The sequence below is a fragment of the Ahaetulla prasina genome, chromosome 5, assembly GCF_028640845.1.
Source record: "Ahaetulla prasina isolate Xishuangbanna chromosome 5, ASM2864084v1, whole genome shotgun sequence".
Taxonomy (NCBI): domain Eukaryota; kingdom Metazoa; phylum Chordata; class Lepidosauria; order Squamata; family Colubridae; genus Ahaetulla; species Ahaetulla prasina.
Genome location: NC_080543.1, coordinates 50,341,958 through 50,368,642, shown reverse-complemented (window position 1 = coordinate 50,368,642; position 26,685 = coordinate 50,341,958). Strand labels below are relative to the sequence as shown.

The window sequence follows — 26,685 nt, the reverse complement described above, 5'->3', positions numbered from 1 at the left end:
ATTAAATCTGTTTCTTGACCTTATTTTAAAACCTTAGACCTCATATATTATATTATATAAACAAATATTCTAGGTTATATCACTGATTTATTTTGGTAAATAGAATTTCTTCTGAATGAGTTAAGAATAATGTTTCATTGATGAGATATATCTAATTGTTGAAAACTATGGAACTAATATTTCAAATGTAATGTGGAATATTGTGAATTAATGCTTTTATGGAAAAGCACTATACTTTAATGTTTTAATAAGAATTCACAGTTGAATAACAAATCTATCCTCTCTCTCTCTCTCTCTCTCTCTCTCTCTCTCTCATCTCTCTTCTTCTTCTTCTTCTTCTTCATCATAATCAATATCATCATCATCATCATCTAAAGAATAAAATAAAAATGTGCAATTATCCCTTCTTGAATTTGTAAAAGTTTCTTACTATTTGCTAAAGCAAAAATTCAAAACTACTCATTTGTATTTTCAAAAGATGTGTTCATAATTCTTGTTTCTGCATAAGTTTAACACAGGCTTTCATTTTTAGTAGAATAGCAGAGATTTTGTGAATAAAAGAATTAAATCAACAAAAATCAGTATCTCCAATAAAGGAGATTGGGTTCACTATGTTTCTTACACAGAAGGGATTTCTAGGGAAGGTTTCTGATGAAACCAGAGATCTTGTTGTTTCCGGTATCTGCTACAAATCTGTATATACCCTGAAACTTTACTGTGTAAAAGATTTTAGGCAATAGTATACTGTTGAGGCTCAGGTTTCAGAAAAAGAAAACCAGCAAAAATTCTTCTATAAGAGTTAATTGGAAATTTACAACTAACAGAAGCAGAAAATAATCCAACCTTTATTCAAAATACTTTCTATTTTTTTAATCTAATTTGCAAATTTTTTTGAGAAGCGATTTTTCAAAATTTTATTAATAATGCCAAACTTCTGTGAAGTACTCTATATACTTTCCTTTTGGAAAAATCAGATTAATCATTAGTTTAGAATGTATTAAAATAAATCCAGCAAACCATATCCCTGAATCAATGGAAGAGACAATTTATTTGTCAGAATCAATAGTACAGACAATGCAACTCTCAATTGTCCTGGATTATGAGCAATCTTACATAGACAAACTCATAAAAAATGAAAATAGTTTATATTCAGAAGTTAAAGAAATTGAAACATAATAAATCTGAGAATAGAGTCTAAAATTTAATATACTATCAGCTAACACAATAGAGGTTTATGATTAACAAATCCTGCTCATATCCATACGTACATAGTATTTATGTAAAAATGGGAGATTTCTACTGTATTCTTGATGACAATGTATTCATTGGTCTCTATTGAGGGAAGCAGTAGAGTGGACAATGGCTAAGCATCCCTTGAAATAAGATATATTTAGAAATATCTATTTGAGGGTGGGGTTTCTAGAAAGAAATAATTTTTGCTAATTTCCAAAATTTACAAAAAATTATACAGTATATATCTCCCTCCCCTTCCCAATTTTCTTTCTGCCTGTATATCTGACTCAATACCTTGGAGATTTTTTATCATCCCATTTGATTATATTTTTTATTTATTTGGTTACAGTTTTCTACATCATAATTCATGTTTTACTCTAGCAATATTTTTTTTTATAAAAATGCATATTTAGAAATCTTTCCAAAATTTTGAAACATATTTTGCCATTTTTATTTCTGATCCACTGAATCAAGGTTGTTTAGTAGTAGTTTGTATAGTTTCTCTCCTTTGATGATGTAACAGATTAGTTGTATATTATTAGATTTGAAAATATAAATATTGAAGGAGTTATGTTCTAGAATTACAAATTTCCAGGTACAATTTTCACTTTTAAAAAATTATGCTCCTACAGAGTTTTACACATATTTATCATATTTTCAGAAAGAGGACTATGGAAATCTCATTTGCACTTGTATCATCATAAAAGTGACTTGAATTCTTAACATAAACAAGAGTGATTAAGTCTTACTAACTTGTTGTTTAATCCCATCATTACAACACTATCCATTGCTGTTTGGCATTTGCTTATGTCACTGTACAAACATTCATGTTTGATTACAAAGCAACCATATCTGGGTTGTTTTTTTTTAACTGACATATTGGAGATACTGGTGAAGCCTGAAGTAAAAAGGAAGAGTCTGAGAGTCAAGACAGCAGTGGGGAAAAAAATGAGGAATTGAAAATAAATGTTCATATGTGGGAAGAAAGTAGTTAAAACAAAAATCCAATCAAAGGGAGTTCGACAAGGATGATAAATGAAATGCGAAGAGGATACTTTTGTCAGGCTGTTATGAGAGAAGCTAGGCTAATGGTCCTATGAAAAAGCATATTTATTCTACTAGGATTTTGAATAAATCTTTTGTGACTATAACCAGGAGTAGATTAGAACAATGCTTATAGAGTACTGTTCACAGAACACAAAACATAGGTTTGGTTATTGCTTAAAAAAAATGTGGGATTACTGACATTGTGGTACATGACATGACATTGATACATAGGGAATGGACAGAAGATAAAAAGTACACAGCTTCTCACTGTGTTTCTTCTTCCAGTTCCTAACCAAAAAGTACAATCATGCAAACATATAGAGCAATGTGGGACAAGGCATGAATTATTTGCACATATACTGATGGCACAACTGAAAGTTGGTTTTGGAATACTGATGGGGGACATAATCCAACAATACTTTAGAAAACTGGGTAAGAAGAAAATAATTTGATTTTGGCATAATTTTTTTAAAAGTAAAATTGCCTTCAAATTGACTTTGAACTCTATTGGCTTCATGAACATGTGCAAATAAGAGTTATGAGAATAGTTTGCCACTGTGTTGGTCCAAGGTATATTTCTGGTTTCTCTGTGTAAAAGGTAAAGGTAAAGGTTCCCCTCGCACATACGTGCTAGTCCTTGCCGACTCTAGGGGGTGGTGCTCATCTCCGTTTCAAAGCCGAAGAGCCAGCACTGTCCAAAGACATCTCCATGGTCATGTGGCCGGCATGACTCAACGCCAAAGGCGCACGGAACACTGTTACTTTCCCACCAAAGGTGGTCCCTATTTTTTCTACTTGCATTTTTATGTGCTTTTGAAACTACTAGGTTGCAGAAGCTGGGACAAGTAACGGAAGCTAACCCCGTTACACAGCAGCACTAGGGATTCGAACTGCTGAGCTGCCGACCTTTCGATCGACAAGCTCAACGTCCAAATGACATTCAAATTCTTCAGAAAATGATTTGTCCTTTACTTTAAAGTTAGGAATTACACACTTCCATCCACATATCCAATTCTCTTTTTCTGACCCACATACAATTTTAGACCTAAGTATGCATACATTTTATAAGCATTATTTTACTACTTTGGGTAATTTTTGTGTAAAATTATCTTTTATTTGAATTCTTCAGCTCTGTTTCTGATTCAATATTCTTGTTGAAGATATGAAATTTAAGAAAAATCATATTTATTTTATTGTTTGTATCAAAACAAGGGAGTGTTCCCCCTAGTGTCCCCCCCCCAGGTTTTTATCATGATCATGATCATCATCAAATTTTAAAAATCTTTATGTTTGCAAGCTCTCAAAACATTTTGCTTACATTTTCCATTAATTTATGCAAATTTTCATGGACAAAAATAATTATTTTTCCTTTTTTACATATAAATTTCCTTGAGGTAACTTTTTAAATTTATAAATACTCCCACTGCAAATGTTTTAGAAAAGTATTGCAAACACTCTTTCCACATAAGTAATTTTTAAATGGATCTTATTTTTATCATAGGAAAACAAGCCTTGGAAAGCTGTGCTTGATGCTAGTGACAACTAGCGAATATGTAAAGGAAATGAAAGACCATTGTGCTGTTTCTGCCTCTGTGTCTGTCCCCTTGTATCCTTTTTCTGAGATAAAAGACAATGGTTGAATATTGGCTTTTTCTAAACCAAAACAAAAAAAAATGTGTCTTAACCTGACAAGATAAGAAATAGCTTAAACAAGCTTATAGATCCCTGCAAGCCAATTGTTTTCCAGTAAGGAAGATAAGGAAGTACAGTAGCAGAACTCCTGTAATATGTCCCCAAAGTGACTCATATTATCAAAACTGTATAAGTATGTGTGTAAAGATATGATCACCATAGTTTTAAATGAAAGAAACATGTTTACTATTCAGTGCCAGTTGCTTTTATACAGCTTTAAACTCACTTTCTCTCTCTCTCTCTCTCTCCTTTAACAAATCTTGACTGAACTCATGGAAGAAAATGAAATTGATTTAAGATTTAAGATGAAAAATTTAAATTCTGAACATAAGCATATATTAATTAGTTAATTAAAAATAGTTACTTTTAATATTTTTGTAGTCAAGAGATGATACAACTAATTCATTAACTTGACTTCATAAATATCAGCATTCAAAAAATATATACAGTGTTAAGTTAATAAATTAATCAGGTCAAAATCCATAGGCATTGGGAAGTTCAGATGGGGGCACAACAGAACAATTTAATCCCACCTTTGTTATACTGATGTGTAACAGGTACCATTGTTTTATCATATCAGTAAGACCTTAGTAATTACTTTAATCTGCTTTACATTAAATTGACCCTTTTTAAAATTCCTTCTCAACAGGATTATATTTTGGAGTATCTTCAAGGCACTAATTTACAGTATTCACTATCCTCAAATACTACGATGTCAAAGCATAACAACTACTGTAGGCTTTGGAATCATAACTACATTCTAATCAAATATTTCACTCTCATTAAATTAAAAGGTATAATTTCTCTATTTTTATATACTAGGATTTATGCAATCAGCAATTCCTGATGATTTGTTGGATGGCTATGTCCTTATTTTCAGTTATCTTGATAAAGAACAGAGTCCTCACTTAAGATCAGAGTCCTCACTTAATATTCAGCAATGAGTCAAAATTATGATGGTGCTGAATGACTGGGACTTATAATGGGTTCTCCTAGTTGCAGCCAACACATTGTCTCCATGATCATGTGATAGTGCTTCTGGTGCTTAGCAACTGGCTAGCAGTTATAACATTAAAGTGTACCATGGTCACATGATCACCATTTGTAACCTTCTGTGGTGGCTTCTGACAATCAAAGTCAGTGAAGAACCCAGCAGGAGGTTGCAAATTGCTGTCATGTAACCTCAGAATGCTGTGATTGGGCAGAATTCATGTAGCAAAGGAACTGGGATTACCATTATAAATTGGTGTGATCACATGACATATTGTTGCTTAGTAACAGAATTCTTGGTCCCAATTACTATTGGTAAATGAGGTTTATACGTAGAACACTTCAGTTTTTAACCAGAATGGAGAAAAAGGCACAGTTCAGAAATATTTGTACCTTCTGAAAAACAGCATTGCTTCATAGGGGCTCAACAAAAAGGCAGAAGTGTTAGTAGAAAATAAATGTATCCCTATTATGAGATTGCTGAAGTAATTTTATCTTCTGAAAAACTGCTGGTCACAATAAAATTAAACTTGCACTAAGTGATGGCAAAGCAGAGAAAAACTGGCATAGTTTAAGCATGCTGAACCACTCCTAACCTATTCACAGAGAGGAGCATTGTTACTGAAGGCTCATTGTCATTTAAATGTGTTTGGCTTTATGGCTATCATCATGTTTTTGGTTGCTATAAAGAATTCCAGAAATAAGAATTAACAGTTGACAGAAACAAAAACAAAATATACATTGTGATCCTTTAACAGTTCCAGAGCAACTACTTAATGCTATAAAAGATATTATAGGACAACAGCTTATATGTCCTAGAATAACTGGAGAAATATGACATACAGTTCTTAGATGTCATCTGTTAACAGTATCCAGAATTAAAATAGTTAGGGGACCTATCCACAGCCAAATTTAGAACATTTAATAATGGAAAAATTAACTCACCTCAAGTTTTTTATAACTTGGCTACAACATCTAAGTTTTATTGTAGTTTATTTGTTTTGCTACATAGCAACTTTTTGTAACTCATGTATTATATAAAAATAATACTTAACTCTTGCTGAACCAGGAAACAAACAAACAAGTAATTTAAAGATGTCATCTGAATCGCTTGTCATTAAAGAATGAAGATTGGCATTGTGTGACAGAATATATTTCAAAAATACTATGTACTGAGCTCTTTAGGATTTTACCACTCATATAGCTTTAAAAAATATTTCTTATTTCAGAGAATCAGTGGTCTTCCAGTCCCACCCCCTGCCCAAGGAAGGAAAACTTATTGCAACCCAAATGGTAATCCAATCTTTTCTTGAAGACCTCCAACAATGGAGCAACCACAACTCTGTTCCATTGGTTAATTGATCTTACTGTCAGGAAATGTCTCCTTAGTTCCAGACTGGATCTCTCTTTAAAAAGCTTCCACCCATTGCTTCTGTTCTGTTGTTTTTCTTTATTGCTGATATGTTGTAGATTTATTTTGTTTATTATCATGACTTTTCTGCTGTTTCAGCCTGACTCCTAGCAGCTCACAAAAAATATCAATTCAACAATGTAGAAATATAAACAAATAACATAAAAATATTTGATATTTTTACAATATTTTTCTAATACTTGTTTTTATTGAATATAAAGAAAATTGCACATGATTTTAAAATTAAAGATAAGCAAAAGATGGATTATGAAAGTTTTTTTTGTTGAATTGTCGTAGGTCAATTAAGAATACTGTGCTATTTCTTTTCTCTCCATCTTTGCTAAGTCTTTGCGCCACCCAAGGTTTAGGTCGGCGCTGGGGCTCAGCACCCTGGACAGCTCTCTTTTGGGGGTGCTGTTACATTTTTGAGGGATTCGGTTACTATCAGCGTTCCAGAACAACACAACTCCAACTAAAAACTCCAAGACAAGCATTTTCTCAAAGTTCCCATTTATTAGAGTAGGTAAACTGACACATCTGGGAAAACCCGAAACTGAGAGTTCGGGGTTTTCTCTCAGTAAATCAAAATCCCAAATCCAGCCCCTTGCACCCTTCAGTACCTCACATGGCCCAATCACCATCTGGCCCAACTTGAACCATCACTGCAACCACTCCTCCTCCAGATGCAGGAACACCCTGATCTTGACCGAAGGTAAGAATGCTGTTATGTCTAACTACAATCCCTCTGCTAGACCCTCCTTCCTACTTTCCCAAGTGCAAGAAGGTGGCAGTGTGAAAGCTTCCAGGGTTAATATGGCTTCCAAAACTTACAAATACTATGTTGAGAGTCATGTTTCAGTTTGATACTCTCCCACCTACACCCTTTTTCAGTTTTAAATATGAGAAATTAACTCTTGAGCCACCCAAACATATTATTTTTTTCATAAGAATTAACATAAGAATTAACAAGAAGGGCCGGAATAGCTCAGGCTGTAAGGAGCCTGTTATTAGAACACAATAGCCTGCAATTACTGCAGGTTCAAGCCCGGCCCAAGGTTGACTCAGCCTTCCATCCTTTATAAGATAGGTAAAATGAGGATCCAGATTGTTGGGGGGGCAATAAGTTGACTTTGTAAATATACAAATAGAATGAGACTATTGCCTTATACACTGTAAGCCGCCCTGAGTCTTCGGAGAAGGGCGGGATATAAATGTAAATAAATAAAAAAAACATCCATTTTAGTCTCATGCCTTACCACCTATATTTTAAGAAAAACATTGCTACTAATTTTAAAACATTAATTATATTTTATCCTTATGCAACTAAAATGCACACTATATAATTATGCAGAAGAAGGTGATTGATGATTAGAGAGCCCTAAAGACCACAGAATCTACAAAGAAGCTTTAGGAGACAAAAGAGAAGAAAATAACTTAATAAAAACTGCTGTGCAGCCAGAGAAAAATGAGCATTGTTGCAAATGGAAAAAGAATGATAAAACCAAGGACGTGAATATGAAGAAGAAGATATAACCTATTTACCGGCTATAAATCAAAGAAAGATCATTAAATTGTGAATCCCATTTATGTCATTGCACTATATGTATTTGGTTTTTGCTTTTTTTCCCCCCTTCTAGCAAGCATAGTTGCCTGAGAAATACAATAAATAAATAAAAAGACAAATAAATAGATAAACAAACAACTTTGAAGAAAGTAAAAATCATAGTGGTTAGGAGTTGATCCAATCTGGGTCAGTCACTGGGACCAGAGGTTTAGTCTTCTGAACATTCAGACTCATGCTAGTGCCCATTCTCAGGGAACTTCTCTCACCAGAATGCCTTCATTCATTAGGAGTTGGGTTTATTTTTTATTTTTTTTGCTGCACCTCATTTATGTAAGGTAATATTTTGTATGGCAGATTCAAATGGGGTAACTGCAGCTTTTGAACATGGCTCAATTTACAGAGCTCCAGTTTTTGCACATGGATATTGCTGGCAAAAATTATTCTTCTTGTCTCCTGCTAATAATACTCATCTAAGTGCTCGCTAATAATGCGAGTACTTCATCTCGCTGCTAATGTCCATATGCCAATAAGTTAACTTCTTCAAATAATTAAAAAAATCCTTACACTTAAAATACACCAACACGCATGCATGCAAACCACACAAACACACACACATACATGAACACATGCACACAAAACCCTACAATAATGTGGGACTTTGATAGTCATGCTTCAATGAAAAGCAATATAAATGGTTATGTATGAAACAATTATTTCACTTTTATTTCCTGACATTAAAATGCTCTGTAGGAAATTGACTGACAGTCCATCAAGTTATTTTGTAGCTATAATCTTCTGGGGTTGGATCAAAAGCAAAGAAATTGAAGTTTTTTCATTGATGATAGCTATCACTATATTTCCCACTAACTTTCTTTAGAACATGCAACATTTCTGCTGATTTTATGCATTTTTCTTTGCAAATTTCTTGTCATACATGGAACAACATAGGTATAACAAGATTTATATGACTTTAGGCAAATTGATCATTGTAAATGGATAGCCATTCTTCATGTGTTTATTTAGCAGATGCTCAGATATCAAATATTAAATAACACAAAACAACAATAAACAACTATCAGGCTAAACCCCTGTCCTAAATCAGAAGACTTTGTCCCTAATCATGAGCTTTCTCCATCAAGTCCTCAAGAACGTTGGCTTCTTAAAGAGAAAAGGTAGAGATAAGAACACTGGCTATGTCAAGACACAATTGCATCTAGCAAGGCTGCTGGAAAATAAACTGCTGGAAATAGCCAGACATGATAAGGGACAACTGTGCTCAGGAGGGATCAGAAGCTGCTGATAAATAGGCTTCTCACTAATATCTCCAGAGCAAAGCCCTATCAAAAGTTTCCTGTCAAGTATTGCCAAGAACCTTTCTTGGAAATTTGACTCACTTTGTTTTTAGATTTTCTCTGTTGCAGCTTCTATGAGCTATAGGAAGCTCTGAGCAGCTTCCTATAGCTATAAGCAATCTCTTCCTGGGAGATTGCTTATAGCTATATGAAGTATCCTGAATTTATGACTTTGAGATACGATAATTGGGGGCAAGGAGAGAGGCAGAAAGAGGGATGAGGCAGGCATGAGGCTATATATGTATTGGTTACTGACCTATAGTATTCCATGTTTCCCTTCTACTGTTTCTTATCAATTCCCTCAAAGCAATCAGTACCCTTGCATGCACATACGTTCAGCAATGGGTTGGATAAAGGAATAGATACTAAAATTAAATCCCAACAAGGCAGTGGTGTTATTAGCCAATACAAGTAATCCTTGACTGACAACCACAATTGAGCCCAAAATTTCCGTTGTTATGTGAAACATTTGTTAAGTGGGTTTTGCCCCATTTTACAACCTTTCTTGCCACTTTTGTTAAGTGAATCTCTCCAGTTGTTAAGTTAGTAACACAGCGGTTAAGTGAATCTGGTTTTCCTATTGACTTTGCTTGACAGAAGGGCACAAAAGGCAACCACATGACCCTGGGACCCTACAACCATCATAAGTATCAGCTAGTTGCCAAGTATCCAAATTTTAGTCATGTAACTGTGGGAATGCTGTAACAGTCATAAGTGTGAAAAATGATCATAAGTCACTTTTTTCAGTGCCATTGTAACTTTGAATGGTCACTAAGCAAACTTTTATAAGTCAAGGATTACCTGTAGAAATCTGGGATTGGTGACTATGACTCAGTTCATTTTACATGAGTTTGACTGGTTGTGGAAAAAAGTAGATTTACACTTTGGAGTGTTACTTTACCATTCAGTATTGGATTTGCTGCCTGAATTGTGTCTTTAGGGACATCCCATCTTGATTATTGAATATACAGGTAGTTCTCATTTAATGACTACAATTGGGACCAGCAACTTCATCATTAAGCAAAGTTGTTGCTAAGTGAAACCGTGACTGTGTTTATGAAGTTATCCAGCTGTCCTTTGCTTCAGAAGTCTGAAAAGGGCATAAATGTCAGGACTAGTCACAAAGATATTTTTCATCAATGGCATAACTGCAAATAGTCACTAAGGGAGACAGTCACTAAACAAAGACTACCCGTATCCTTGAAATATATCAAAAACTGTTTATTTTACTGTAACAGAGAGAGTCAAAAGTCAATTCTTCTTTTTCTTTCTTTTTTTCCCTTATCTTTCTTCACTTCTCTTTCCCCCTTTCCCCCCACTGCTTTTCTATTTACTTTGTATTTTGTATTTTATAATACTTTATAACTCAATAAAAATGTTAATAGAGAACAAAAAAAATTGTAATTACATCAAAAAGTTGTAATTAGTGCAAAATGTGACTTCTAATTGTTCTGTACAGTACGATGTAGACTAGTTGCTCACTGGAAAAGATCAGCAATGTCAGAGACCTATTTTTTTTGGATGCAGAAGAGGAATTTTCTTCCTTATTGTTTTTCATCTCCTACATTTGGTTTCCATGTAATATATATAAAATATTCAATATTAATATTGATTTGTTTTTGATACTTTATTACCTGTTCCAGTGTGATTTGTTTTAATTTTGTTAGACACTATGTTTATTAGAACAGAAAGGCAAGGTATTAAATCAATCAATAAATCCAAGTGGTACAGATCTGACCAGAAAGGAAATTAAAAGTTTTATTACCCATATGGAAGGTTCTGCTCATCAGATATGTCTTAAATATCAGAGAACTCAGGGATAAAGAATTCCTTCCTTCCTTCTTTCTTTCTTTCTTTCTTTCTTTCTTTCTTTCTTTCTTTCTTTCTTTCTTTCTTTCTTTCTTTCCTTCCTTCCTTCCTTCCTTCCTTCCTTCCTTCCTTCCTTCCTTCCTTCCTTTTATTTATTAGATTTATATTACCACCTATTCACCCATGGTGACTCAAGGCAGCTTACAGAATATAAAAAAACACATTTAAAAAACAGTAACATTCATAAAAAAATCAAATAAATTAAAGTAATAAAATCACCCCTGACTCCCACCTCCTGCCCCAGCCCCAACCAATCACATGAGTCATTTAATGGGCTCCATCCCACTCTGAGTTCCCCAGGCCCACTGGCAGAAGCAGATCTTCAGCACCTTCCAGAAGAGAAATAGGGTGGGGGCCGTTCTAATCTCTGGGGGAATGATGTTCCAGAGAGAAGGAGCCACCACGGAGAAGGCCCTTCTTCTGGGTTCCACCAGGTGTATCTCCCCCGGGGATGGGACTCGCAGCATTATCTGCCTCCCTGTTCTAATGGATTGGGTAGATGTGACCGGCAAGAGATGGTCCCTCAGATAACCTGGTTCAAAGCCATGAAGAGCTTTAAATGTGACAACCAGCACCTTGAATTGCGCCTGGAAACAAATCGGCAGCCAATGCAGCTCCTGCAGGAGAAGTGATATATATGCACACTGGGGTCTGTACAAAACCACGTGGGATGCTGCATTTTGCACCAACTGGAGCTCCCAGATGCCCTTCAAGGGCAGCCCCATATAGAGCACATTGCAATAGTCAAGATAGGAAGTGACTAAGGCATGAGTGACTGTGTGCTGGTCCAGGAAAGGACATAATTGGCACACAACTCGCAGTTGCATGATGGCCCTTCTGTCTGAGACCGTCACCTGCTCTTTGAGCAGGAGTCATGAGTCCAGGAGATTATTCACAGATTACGCACAGGGTCTGTTTGGGGTAGCGCCGCCCCAACCAAGATCAAAGTTGGCAATTCTCCCTCAGCCAATGAATCCCAAAGCCAGAGCTGATTGACATATTAAACCCATAGGCACACTTAGAATATTAGTGATAGATTACAATTTACAGTAATCTTAGCTGAGAAAGCCAGTTGGGAGCTGGAACCAGTTACGCCACCTATGCTTCATGAATCATTACAAATGTTCTTCAAGGATATTTTCCTCAATATGTAAGCATGGTCTGAGTCCCAACTTCACAGGCCACACATTCTATTTAAAAAATGGGCCACATTAAAGATCTAGTCTTTACCTAGGTTTGTACTCCTTCAGCAAATGCACTAAAAAAAGTGGATTCACTAAACTGTGAAGCAATTGTTTATTCACATATACTATATATCCACTAGAAAACAGTAGCAGTTTAGCATCTTTATTATCTGTTGTCAAAAGGTACCACTGACATTTGATCAGATGACATTTTGTTTTGTTTTGTTTTTTGTTTTATTTGCATTTATATCCCGCCCTTTTCCGAAGACTCAGGGCGGCTTACATTATGTCAAGCAATAGTCTTCATCCATTTGTATATTATATACAAAGTCAACTTATTGCCCCCAACAATCTGGGTCCTCATTTTACCTACCTCATTTTGGGCTGTATAAATAAGATTAGTAGAAAAGAATGATTCTTCTCATTTTACATTTAGCTGATTTTGAAGATTGTAGCAACTTCTTAGTTGGGTGTCATTTTTTACACCAAGTTTAGTATAATCAAAAAGAATAATCACATTATTCAAAAATGGGAATTTTAGCTAAGGCAAAGAGTAAAGGTGTTGTGATCAATATTTTGGTATAACCATTTTAACCAATGGCATGGTTTATATGAGGCAACTGTTAAAATAGATTGTGCCTCTAGATTATGAAGTTCACCACACTTGAAAAAGTAGGCATGCCATATTTTCCATGTCAATTTACTAAAGTTATAGAAAAAGACTTACGCAGAATATAAAGAGAATGTCTCTAAAGGACAGAAGGAAGATCTATTACAGAGGTAATGGTCAGAGATATATAAATATAACATAAACACATTCAAAGAAATAAACTTGAAAAAATTCCTTGATAAGCCTCTCTCTAATTCACCTGAAGATGAAGTGAAGAAAAAGAAATGCACAATTAAGAGCTGCAAGATTCTGTTACTATAGCTCTTCTAATAAAAATAGTTTTAGATCTATGTGACATTGGTTTCTTATTCCACACTGATCTTGTAGAAGCCAGTGGGAAATATGAAAATATTTGGGTGGAGTGGTTGCTTCTTTCTGAGGAAGATCTATCATAGCTTTCAGTTTCAGTTACCATAATACCCTGTTTTTCCCAAAACAAGATATCCCCTGATAATAAGCCCAATTGGGCTTTTGAGTGCATGGCAATAAAGCCAAGTGCTTATTTCAGGGTTCAAAAAATATAAGACAGGGTCTTATTTTCGGGGAAACACATTATGTAATTAAGATAAAACAAAAGGTACAGTTTTCTTTTGGTCTCTGCGTACCTGTTCAGCTTGTCACAATATAAGTGCCTACATAGGACTATAATACATGTTCATTCTGAACTTGGTTTCGTAAATTGAGATAATTGAATGATTTTGGACCTCAGCATTTCTGAGAGATATAGTAAAAATACGCCTATTTGCCTGTATATCTAAAGAACAACTATTGTAATGTCTGTCTGTACTACTAATCCTAAATGTTTCAAATAATCCTTTAGGTAGGTATACAGTACTTAAACTATGATGCATTTGTTATTGTATATACTTAAAATTATAATAATCCTTTAAACATAAAGGTAAAGGTTTCCCTCACACATATATGCTAGACATTCTCAACTCTAGGGGGCAAAGCCAAAGAGCCAGCACTGTCCAAAGATGTCCCCATGGTCATGTGGACGGCATGACTAAATGCAAAAGGCACACGGAATGCTATTACCTTCCCACCAAATGTGGTCCCTATTTTTCTACTTGCATTTTTTACGTGCTTTCAAATTGCTAGGTTGGCAGAAGCTGGGACAAGTAATAGAAGCTCACCCCGATACACAGCACTAGGGATTCGAACCCCTGAACTGCCGACCTTTCGATTGACAAGCTCAGCATCTTAGCCACCTCATCCCTAATAATCCTTTACATACATTTAGTTATTTTATTTGTTAGTTAAATTTGTATAGCTACCATCTCACAAAAAAGCAATTCTAGGTAGTGTGCAACCTTGAAAATACACTGATTAGACACAAATATGAACTAGCATAGGAGTTAATCACTAGTAAATGATGTAAATATAATTAATTGTTCTACTGTTCTACTGTTAAAAGCAACAATTAGAGTATGTCTGGCAAAAGGAAATACGTTGGAAACTATAATATGAAAAGGATGGAGATAGTTGTAGTGAAAAGTAATATGTCAAGGTTGAAATTTTAATGGGAGTGTAATCGGTAGTAGTAATAACTTTGAGGAACAGGAAGAAGAGCTGCAACCAACGCAGTTGTCTTAAAAGACATCTTAGTCTGGGGCAGAAAATTATTTGAAAAAGAAGTATATTCAGATTTGTAAGATTCTGTTGCTATACTCTTGGAATAAAAGCAGTATGAGCATCCATATCTTTGGTTCCCTAAGCTGTTCTTGAAACAGACAAGATGTTTAAAAAAAAAAGCAAGAAAAATTTCCAGAACGTTCTTGCCATAGCTTTTTCCCATAGAAGTTCTGAATATGTGACATCCACATTTTTGTTGTCATTTATATGAAGCATATGTTTATGTTTTACTTGAATATACTTTCACTATATTTACCAAAACAAGTGTGATAAAAATATAATTCAAGACAACTTCAAGTTTCAAGAATAATCTATTCAATTTTGTGATGATGAAGTGAAACTATTACAATGGCTATAATAATCTCTTGCTGAGGTGTTGTTGAAAAGATTGTACTATCGCAGAGGATTTCCTAGTGTTTATTCCAAGTCCCCGGTACTGTGCTTTGAAATCAGTAATTTGGATGCTATTTGCCTACTATGCACAATCTTCAAATAATTGAATATGGCAGTCTTTTAATTGTAGATTTTATGTATATACTTGTGTAGCCACCTACCATAGAACCAAAACACTGGGTGGCTCAAAATCCTAATATAAAAACAATATCATACAAACAATTAAAACAAAAAAAGTAAAATAAATAATGCAACTCAAGATACATCTTGCAACTTCAGCTTCACCTTATCCCAATGTGTGGAGAGAAGTTAGCTCATCACATCTCTCCTGAAGAACTTGCCATGGAAAACATATGCTTCATAGATCTTACAAGATGGCAACATATAAGAGAAGGGGCCAGATGCGTGCCTATTGTTGGATACAAAACGTATTTCCTACAATATCTGTAAACCCAATTACTATCTTTTATTGTTCTCCTTAGTTCATTTTAAACATGGAACATCCCATTTTTCATTTCCTGTAAAAGGAAACGGAACTTTTCACAAAGTTGAAAGCAATTACCTTTGTTTATACATTTCAAATAATTGTAAGGCATGAATTTTGTATATGGAAAAATAATAAAGTAGAAAAGGTAGTATAGAGAAATCATTAAACAAACTATATCAGTCTCTTCACTGAACAAATTTGTTCATTTGGGTAGATTCCACATACTGCAAAACAGTGGATTCTTTTGAAAAAATCTATAGCAGAATAAATTGATACAAATTATGAATAAAAAAAATATTTTCAAGTAAAAATATAGTGTAATGACCTGTAACTTAACATTTTTAGCCTAAAGAATGCAATAGAAAACAGAATATTAACAAGTTAAATAAATTTTATACTATAAGTTATCTGATTTTATCTTCAAAGTAGTGTTATGGGGTCCCCCCCTTTTAGGAAAGCCACAATCAATGGATTAATAATCCAGTTAAATTCAATTATTTTGAATGTTACAAAACTTCAGTAAAGCAAAGTAAAACAAAGCAAAATAAAACCAATTGGTTTAACTCTAAATTAGTTCAGGTCTAAAATCCCTGAAACACGAATTTATTAAACAGAATTCATTACTATATAAAATAGAAATTAAAAAGAAATTAGTAATTTAATGACAAAAATAAAGTAGCAAACTTTTTTTTACCTTTATCCACATCTAAAAATGTATATAAAAATAATGTTCTTTCTAGACATAGTTCTTCTAGTTACTATGCAGGGTTGGTCAGATTCAGAAATCATAGATTCATTCTAAGACAGAGTCATTCTAAGCAAGTCTCAAATGTACATGTCTATTATATTTTTTTCCTTTCTAAATAGTCTGCTTGGTCTAAGCAGTCGCCCAATTATATCAAAAATAGAATAACAAATGGAGTGCATTATGCCTTGTGGACCATAGATGATATAGATGAGAATGCATGTGATCTTCATAATTCTGATTTCTTGAATTACCTACTGCATTTTGTCCTGTATCTCATTCCTTAACATTACAAAGCAGCAACTACTGAACATGGCAAGAATATTTCATCATCACAATTCCCTGTATTTGCAGCTTACTGACCAACTTACTGACCATCTGGAAGCATCCTGTAAGCAATTGCATTTCTCCCCAACCTTCTTCTCATAAGGAGTTAAATTTAAATTCAAGGTCATTTTTCTTTCAGATGGATACCAAATTCAGTTCCAAACCACTGAAAAAGAAATGGTGCTCTTCTGATCGATAGTTCAGTGATGAAAGATGCAATCATATGTATTACTTATTTGCATCATATATTATAATGGTTAATTGGATCTTCTTCAGCTTCCTAATTTTCATCATCATGCCTTCTTCCCTAAACCTTTTTGGAGTTTTTACTTTTAGGGTTGAAAACTAGCTCCTTGATAAAAAAATATTGTGGGCACACATTCCCCCTTCATTGTCTCCTTCAAGAGTAGAGAAAAGAATAAGAATTTACTGAATATAGTCACATGCACTTTTAATAACTTTTTAATACTACATGCAACGGATAAGTAGCAAGAAAGAAAAAGAGACATTTAGGGACTCACTCTCTTGTAAATGAGAGCCAATCATTTAGAACTACATTTGCTTTGTTCTATGGATAAAATAGGTTTTATACATACTTTGCAACAAATTTAAACTCTCATATAGAAACTCATTCTGTTCAATTTATCCTAGAACTGAAATGCTGACAAAACAGAATTCCAAGAATCAGATTATGTCCAAGTGTTTCTATGCCAGACATTTTTTAAAAGGCCACTGAACATAGATTTTCAAAGGCCAGTATCAAAAAAACCCTCATCACTGCTTATTCCAGTAACTTAGTTTATTGGAATAAGCAATTTTTAGGGTCTTTGAAAGTTGATTTTAAAGTATGTAATTTTCTATTGTTTAAAATATTTTTATGGTAATGAAATAGTAATTTCTCCAAAAGAATAAACCAAAGATTTACATATTAATGATCATTTATAGTCTTCTTACATAAAAATAACAAATTCAGTGGTAAGAAATCCAGAAAAGAGAAATACTATATTGTAAAGAGGATATTGATATAATGAATCAGTTGAAACTTTAAATTCTCATTAGATCAGAAAATTGCAGTTAATCATTTTATTGAGCAAACAAACTGGATTTCTACACGTAGTACTAACCGTGTTTATTCAGAATTGGTACCATTTTACTAATTATAATTATTCCATAATTAAATGTCCTTATAAGAGCAGCAAGCATCGTATTGAACTATACTTTATCATGTTTCAAGACTTGTGTCATTAAAATGATAAAAAATTGCATATGTAACTTAATATGTATGTATATGTATAACGTATATATATAATGTTTGTGTATGTGTATTACACACTACATTATATACTTCTTTTATCCAACTCTTCTTATTTTAAGTGAACGGTGCTGTATAGTAAAAAGGAACTTATGAAAGTTAAAATTTCTTTTAAAAAGGCAGATAGATTTTGTTGATTTTGTTGATTTGTTTTTGCTACAAAAATCTTTGACTTAATAGCTAGAGTTGTGAAAAATATAATACTATATACCATAATTCAATATTTTTGTTTTAAGAATATAATGGGCAGTAGTTTAATGAAGGCAAAGTTACATCACAATTCTTAACACATTTTGCTGAAGTAAGTTTTGTTAACCTCAGCATGGCTTCCATTAGATGAACATAGGATGTCTGAGAAATGAATGACACTATATAGTTTGGAAGGATTCATCTTCAGTTTACAACTAGAAGACACTGAATAGGCCAATAGGAACATAGATTTAGATAAGGTCAGGACATTTTTTTTTGAAACATCTGATCACAATTTCTTCCCCCTCCCTTCTTTAATTTCCAGGAACAAAAAATAAACCAGTATTTTTATTATTATTATTTAAATGCATGTCTACCAAACGTTTAGCAAGATATGTTCCATTCTGGAACTAAGATATGACAGCTACCAAAGTGATTTATCAATATGCTATACTCAAAAAGTTATGATTTTAGGAAAAGCTCCTATTCAAATAATATTACTTCAAACCGTAAGATAAAAATTATTTATTTCTGCCAATATCATAGTTAAATATCCTTATTCTGCATAAGCAAAAGATCTCTTAATTGTTTTTAGTCAGACCAAATACTTTATGTAATTCATATAAAGTTTCTGTTTTGAACCTGAAGTCAAAAGTTAATTATATTGGATCACTAGCCATATAGAATGTTAAAAATACCTAATCATTAATGACTAACTTTTATTTTCATGTTCAAAATCATATATAACTTACAACCACTTTATGTTCTATATGATTTATTTGGGGGGAACATTTTTTTGCTAAAGAAAAGTTTCATTGCATTATGTTTTTCTACTTAGCAACTTTTTTAAAGAAATCTCTAACTATATCTGTTAATGCATTTGTAATTGATATGCGTTATTAACACAACGAATCTATTAGTTAAACATATTTCTATTCTGGAAATTTTCAGAGTGGTAAAAGGTATGTATTACATTTTAAGGAATTGGTTACTGTATTATAATTTGAACTACAGCTATATGATATTGAATAACTACAAAACTGACAAGAATTTGGAGATCTTCAGTTTGTTTTTTAATGACAACTGAAGGTCTCCCAGATGCTTAATTTTCAATCACTGGATTCAGTTATTGAAAATAGATGGGCATTATTCACATCCACAAATATAAATGTATAGCACATTCATATGCAGTAGCAGATTTAATTATAATAGATGTATAAAACAAAATTCCCACCTCTAGTATTTAAAAATACAACATATGAATCCATGGTGAATTTTTGAGTGGTTTCTTGTTAGCTACCCCAAGAACAAATAAAAAATAGTTTGAATGTTTCCAATCATAAAGTACGTATCTTGTTTAATGAGTAGATTTTACAGAGATTAAACATTCTAATATTAAACACATATTCAACCATTGTAACATTTTTGTCCCAAGACAGTTCTTCTAAACTTTACTTGCACAATATACAATAAGTAATTATATAACTTTAATAAAATATTTTTTAAAAAACTTAAATTAAGGAGACAAAATTCTAGAAAGGTGTTTACTTACTCTTCATATAGCTCTAATAAACTGAAAAGTTAAAGAAACCTTCTGTATCTTGATGTGTTTTGAAGCAAAACTTATCACTGTAAACTGACCCAAATGAGATATGCTTATATTGATTTTCTGGGAAACTATATATATAAGTACAAACCTTCTATACCACTAAGCTCAATGAAACCTATTCTGAATGGTTAGCAGTTTGAAAGAAAGTAAAATGATAATTCCAACAATTTTGCATACCATGAAAAAAGAACCTGGAATGAAAAGGAATGTTTCACGTCCATGTATAAAGTCATTTTGACATGCCTACACAACTGGTTATGGCAGCTTTCAGAGTAATTCCTCATCACAAAAAAGAAAGAAAAAATGCTCCAGGTTCTTTTAAAGAAAGCTCTCCGTTGGGAAGTTGATTCTGGCCAGGTGCCAAAATCATGTGCAAAAGGGGCCCTCATTATCAATTCATGGCAGCCTTCAACGCTAACAAAAAATGTGACCCAACAGGCTAAAGCAACAACAAAAATTAAAAAGTATGAGACAAAGACAACTTACTTAATATTCCCTTCAGAGCTACGTTAAACTGTAGTCATTCAAACCTTATTAGTCCAGAGCTATTCTCAACTGCATTTCAATTTTTGTACAACTCTGTAAAAGTTGAAGGCATGCTTTGAATCTTTGTTTTAAAGATTCAAGGTCTTTTTTTTAAAAAAATATTTCTATGCAATAGCTGAACTATTTTTTCCACAGTCATACCTAGAAATCTTTTTCTAAGTAGGCAGAAGAATATCTAACATGTTGATTTCTATGAAAATTCTAAAGCTAAATAGAATAGCACAACATTTTGCCAGTTTTTAAATAGAACAAATTCTCAGTCAGATTTTAAGGATATATTCATGAAAGCAAGGCAGTTTACAAATTTGCAGTTAGCTGAATTTCACTCCACAGTCTCAGAAACATAAATTTGATAGTCAGCCTTACCTAAATGTCGTCTTGCTTTTCTGTGGATCAAAAAGTTTCCTGCCTAAGCACACAGATATTCTTTCATAACCCATAAAGGCCCCTTTTATTAATCCAGGACGGTAACAAACTTCTTTCTGCACCATATTGAGAGCAGGATGCATCAGCTTTCAAGACAGAACACATTTTAATACACAAATGTTGGCAGATTGCATAATACTGAATTGATCTTCAAGAGGGAAAGGACTTTTGAAAAAAAAAAAAGGGTAAGAGGGTGCGGTTAGATGTTAGGCTATCCCTGAGAAAAGGCCTAGGCTGCACTAGTACCTAAATGCTAGCAGAAGCTTACTGGGAAAGGAGCCAATGGAATGACTTTGTTTGACCCAGCTGCCAATCTTTTCTGAAGCAGTGCGCCAGACTAAACACTGACACTATTTTAACTCAAATCAGGCTACAGCAGCTGTTTGCTTTCCTGCTCTGAGCTATGCACCATGGCTGTGATGACTCTGCATGGCATTCTATCAGGTTAAAATATGTTCCTTGTTTGGTTTGTCATATAGCAGTCATTAAGTTTAACCACTTCCTCTCTCCTGGTAGATGAAAGTTGATATTATGTGATCACTGAAACTTCCCGTAAAGAAAAAAATTACCATGGAATTCTAGAGATTATGAAAGAATAGAAAGGCTACAAAACTAGGAGCAGCACTAACAATAATAGGATTGCTAAAGAAAACTTCATCATCCAAATATATATTGTCTGACATGTTTAAAATGCTTTAACAACAATATATTGCATTTTCAATTATAGACTAAAATTATATTTTAAACTGTGGTGGTGGTGGTGATGGTTATAACCAAGAAGAGATACTCTAATCATCGATACTTAGATAACAAGGCCAAACTAAGTATATTTTATCTACCACTTCCTACTTTTGTAGGAAAATTATGGCTACCTTCTGGCTTAAGTAATATTCATGATTCTTTCCTTCAAGACAAGCAGCTTCTGACAATCCTTACTGATACAACATACTATATTTTTTAATTATACTCCATCTTCTGTTGTCAGTCACCAGTTTCAGTAGAAGAATATAGCTACAGTTATGTATAGCCTTTCTGCTTCATTTGTGCCTGTAACTTTTAAATCTTCTGCTGCAATGTGAGTCTTATGTTTTATGAGTCATATTAGAGAATGTAGAGATATACACCAGGATGCAAATATTCTGCAACTACCACACTTAGATTCTGTGATGTAGAAATTCTTGAACATGCTTCATTGTGCTACTCTTCTATCATGTCAGAACTTCTAATACTAAGAGGTTTTTCATGCATATGCTTGATGGCTGTTGCTGAAGACATGTATACTGCTGATTATATACTGGATGATACATTGATATTCACAATTATCTGGATTTATCACACTTACAATAGCTTACAAAATTACAAACTTTGCTACAAACTTGTTATCCACTTTCAAGTGCAGAAGATTTAGCAAACAATATACCTAAATTTAGCTGTTTAGCATAAACTAAGTTCATAGAATTAAATTTATCCTCAATTCCTACTCACTTTTTATTTATTTATTTCTATTTATTTTTAAAATTATATTTCTATTAATCTCACAAGAGAGACATTACTGATTGCTGTGGAACCTTATGAACTGCAAAGCCACCAAGCAATAATGTTATAAACTTATTTTCAATAGACCCGATTGTTCTAAACTACTTGGCCAGACCAGAGGGTCAGGTTCCAGTACACTTCCAAGCTTGCAAGCTATGGCAAGTACACAACATTTATAGAGATTTTAGCCATGGCATTAAGAGACAGATACTGTTTCAAAGGTAGACCAATCATGAAAGCAGCAACTATAAGGGTAATAACTATACATCTAAGGGATGGAGGCAGAATGTACAGTAATGATCTTCTGAAGATACATTTCACTGCGCAAAATAAAATCAGTGGCTTCTTTGCAGAAGTCAACTGTAGTGGCACAATGGTAAGCTAACCAGTCCTGCAGAAAATTCCTTAACACCTTGAATATCCATAACACTTATTCTTTTGTCTGGAGAAATTCTGCTCTTTTTCTTTTGCCATGAAGCAGAATTTGGCAAGAACTGAAATTTGAGATATGTTTGCTTATTTTGGGATGAAAGACCTATTGAATTTCCAAGTGGCTCTCTCCTGTGGCTGATTTTGGAAATTACAATTTCTAATATAATAAAATACATGCATTAGACAGTTAATATACACAAAGCAACAATATAAAGCAGATGGCAAACACTGGATTCCCTCCTGAAGGCCTTAATGTGCCTGCTCTTCTAGAAATATGATAGTAATACAATTTTTAAAAATCTAAGTAACTATAACAAGCAGATATAATTTCAATCTGATCTGAATCTGATCATAAGAAATAGAACAATTAGAGTATTTTTGCTATTGAAAATGATCTGTATAGTCAAAAGTTCTGTAAATATGGAATCTAATAATTATGTTATTTATGGCCTGATTTGAGAATAATTACTAAATGTTTACATGGACAGATCTTAGATTTTTGTACTTCCCTATATTCTTCAGGTAGATGTTCTGTGTCACAAATTCCTGAAACTGTTAAAACACAGCCAACACAATCTAAGCATATTTATTAGCTTATGGTTAATAAATGCAAAGCAGCTTGAGCTTGCCAAGAAAGTAACATGATTCTTTTTATTAAGGAAAAGGGCAAAGAATTTTATCTCAACAAGGCACTTCACCACTTAACCTGTCTTGACCAGCAAGCAGTTACAGAAGCATTAAAGCAAAGAGTGTTCCCTCTTTTCCCACATTTCAGACATCAGTACAATTGAACGTGTCCAGAAATATTTTACAAGAAGAGTTCTCCACTCCTCTGAATACAACAAAATACCTTATGCCACCAGACTTGAAATCTTGGGTTTAGAAAACTTAGAACTCCACCGCCTTCGACATGACCTGTGTTTAACTCATAGAATCATCTATTGCAATGTCCTTCCTGTTAAAGACTACTTCAGCTTCAATCACAACAATACAAGAGCAAACAATAGATTTAAACTTAATGTTAACCACTTCAATCTTGATTGCAGAAAATATGACTTCTGTAACAGAGTTGTTAATGCTTGGAACACACTACCTGACTCTGTGGTCTCTTCTCAAAATCCCCAAAGCTTTAACCAAAAACTGTCTACTATTGACCTCACCCCATTCCTATGAGGTCCGTAAGGGGCATGCATAAGAGCACAAACGTGCCTACCGTTCCTGTCCTATTGTTTTCTTTCATTATATCCAATCAATATAGTTATTGCATACTTATGCTTATACATATATGCTTATATATTATATAGTTACTTTCATGATTATGCTTATATATACTGTTTTGACAAAATAAATAAATAAAATAAAAATAAATAAAGGGATTATCATGCTTTATGAAAGTAACTTCCAGGGGGAACTTCACTCATATCTTAGTTGAAGGAAAAGATCCCTTCAGATCTTGGATCTAAAATCCAGGCCGTAATGTTAACTGTTTATCCAGCAATGTATAAACGTAAATCTTTGTGTATCTATGTATGTGTTTGTGTGTATAGATAGATGTAGATGTAGATATAAATATAGAGATAGATACATACAGATATGGATACAGAGATTGATATAGAGGTTGATCTCTAGATATCCTGAGCTTTTTCAAGTCTTTGGTATAAGTAATTCATACAAAAAAGAAACTTGAAGAAATTTTCACAAACAGGATATTCCAAATTTTTCTCATTTATTGAAACAGATCCAACAAAAATTCACATACACACATAGCCACATGCACACATACACACTTATTCAAACCATTTTGCTTTGGCACATGAATAATATTTATAAGGGTCATTCTAAACGTTGTGAAAGTTAAAAGAAAAATAATAATCAAGTATACAGTACATACATGTTTTACCATGCAGTTGTTTCCCCAGGAATAAGGAGTATAACTCACTGTAGAAAGAGGAGTAAGAAATACTTAGAAAAAAATTAAAGAGGAGACAGAAAAAGAAAGAAAAGAGAACACATTTAAAATGATTTTAATATTATTCATTATTGTATATCTCTGTACCACTTCATGTATGTTCTTTTTTTGGGGTGGAGGTTCTCTTCAACTGTATTCAATATATATTTCTTGGTCTTTCTCTTTCTGTCTCTTGACCCATTCATTCTTCCTTTACACATGCACTTTCACACACATATAGATAGTTTTGCTATTCAGTGTTCCTTAATGCTCTCCACACAATCAAACTAAATCAATACACATCTTTTGTCATTCTCATTTACTTGTACATTCAATGCACATTCATTCAGCATCCATAAATTCTTAATCTGGTTTAATCAGATACATTTCTTAAATATTATATTCACACTGTATTCAACTTGCTTTTATGTTTTTTTCTCAACTTGGTCAATTTTTACTACCATATAAAAATAGGGAAAGAACAATGTTCTTATACAACACAATTTTTTCTACTTTTGAGAAACATTCATTTCTCATAGAACACCACACAGCATCCACTATTTTTCTAATAGTATTTATACAGATAAATACTATTTTAAATTTTCTGTATCCATTTCTCCATCTCTACTAAACATTATACCAAAATTCACCGTGTACTGGTAATTTGTGCTTGCTAATTATGTAGAACATTGATATTTTTCTACATTTTTCCTACCAAACACTAATTTTTGAGAGAAATAATTATCTCACATGTGTTAGAAGTTTATAACATCTGTGAATTACCAGTATGTTGCCAGAAAGAAAGCCTCAAGAGCACACATCCTAGCTTTAATGGAAGATCATGTACGTGCTTAGGATAAAAAACATCACCGACTGTGCCAATTGCATACTAGCCAAAATGGAGCAAAATGGACCAGTATTATCCTTTCAGCTAGCATGAAATAGTTGTGATTTATGCATGTATTATATGTGTTTGTGTGTATGTTTGTGTGTGTGTGTGTGTGTGTATGTAGGTCTTTGGTTATTCGGGTTTTCTTCCGCGTAAAATTGGAAGTGTCTTGGCGATGTTTCGACGAAGTCTCATTCGTCATCTTCAGGCGTCAGCTTCGTGCTTCTGGGAGTAATGTGTGATTGCAGCTGTTTCTTCCTTTTTAACTGCTAGTGGGGGTTTGAACTGATTGGGTGGGAGCTTGGCTGTGCTCTGATTGGATGGGGTTTTTTTGTGCTCTCATTGGCTGGGGGTGTGTCCTGTTTAGGTGGAGGCTTGGTTATGCTCAGATTAGTCTGAGTTGCAGGGGGATTTGAGCTGATGAGCTGCATTGTTGTTGTTTGGCTTCGTGTTTGTGGTCGTGCTACATCTTCATAGTGGGTGTCAGTCTGCTGCATGTATGGATTGGAGGGGTTTGAAGTGGCTAATGTTGCAGCTGCGGTCTGGCTTCTGGTCCTTGGTCGTGCTTCATGATCAGTGTGGGTTTGGGTCTGCTTTCTGGGTGGATGTGTGGTGGTGACATCCTGTGTGGACCTCGTGAGTGTGGGTCTGGTGTCATTCCTCGTGTTAGGGACTCACATGTCAATAATGGCGGGTTTCCAAATGGCTGGTAGGCGGGAGGTATCATCTCGTTTGTTCATGCTGTGTGGGCATTTTTCTATCTCGATGGCTTCTCTGATTATTCTGTTGTTAAAGTATTCAGTTTTGGTGATAGTTCTGGTCTTTTTAAAGTCAATATCGTGTCCTGTGGCTTTAAGGTGTTGGACCAGGGAAGAAGTTGGTTCCTCTTTTTTGACTGAGTTCTTGTGTTCTTCAATGCGTGCATTTATTCTTCTGTTGCTTTGTCCAATGTATGTGGTGGGGCAGGTGGGGCATGGGATTTCATATACTCCTTGATTTTCTAACTCAGTTTTGTCTTTGGGGTTTCTTAGGATGGTGGATATTTTTTGGTTTGTGCAGAATGCTGTCTTGATGTTGTGTTTGTGGATGATCTTGCTGATTCTGTCTGTGGTGCCTTTTATATATGGGAGGAGGGCTGTGCCGTTTTCTTGTTCTCTGTCTTGGATTTTAGTGGGGGGTTCTTTTTGGATTAGTTTGGT

At 33.9% G+C, this 26,685-nt stretch overlaps 1 protein-coding gene across 3 annotated transcripts in view; it reads right to left on the bottom strand.

The window, feature by feature from the left end:
* The window catches only part of CXADR (CXADR Ig-like cell adhesion molecule), a 365,654-nt gene that overhangs the window by 246,609 nt on the left and 92,360 nt on the right, over positions 1-26,685 (bottom strand). Inside the window, exon 1 of one of the 3 annotated variants that reach the window (XM_058186357.1) lies at positions 20,622-20,906. The exons of the other annotated variants lie outside the window; for them this stretch is intronic. The gene's annotated coding sequence lies outside the window, so the exon portion shown is untranslated. Of the gene's footprint in view, positions 1-20,621; positions 20,907-26,685 lie in introns of those variants that run through there. 3 annotated transcript variants of the gene reach the window in all.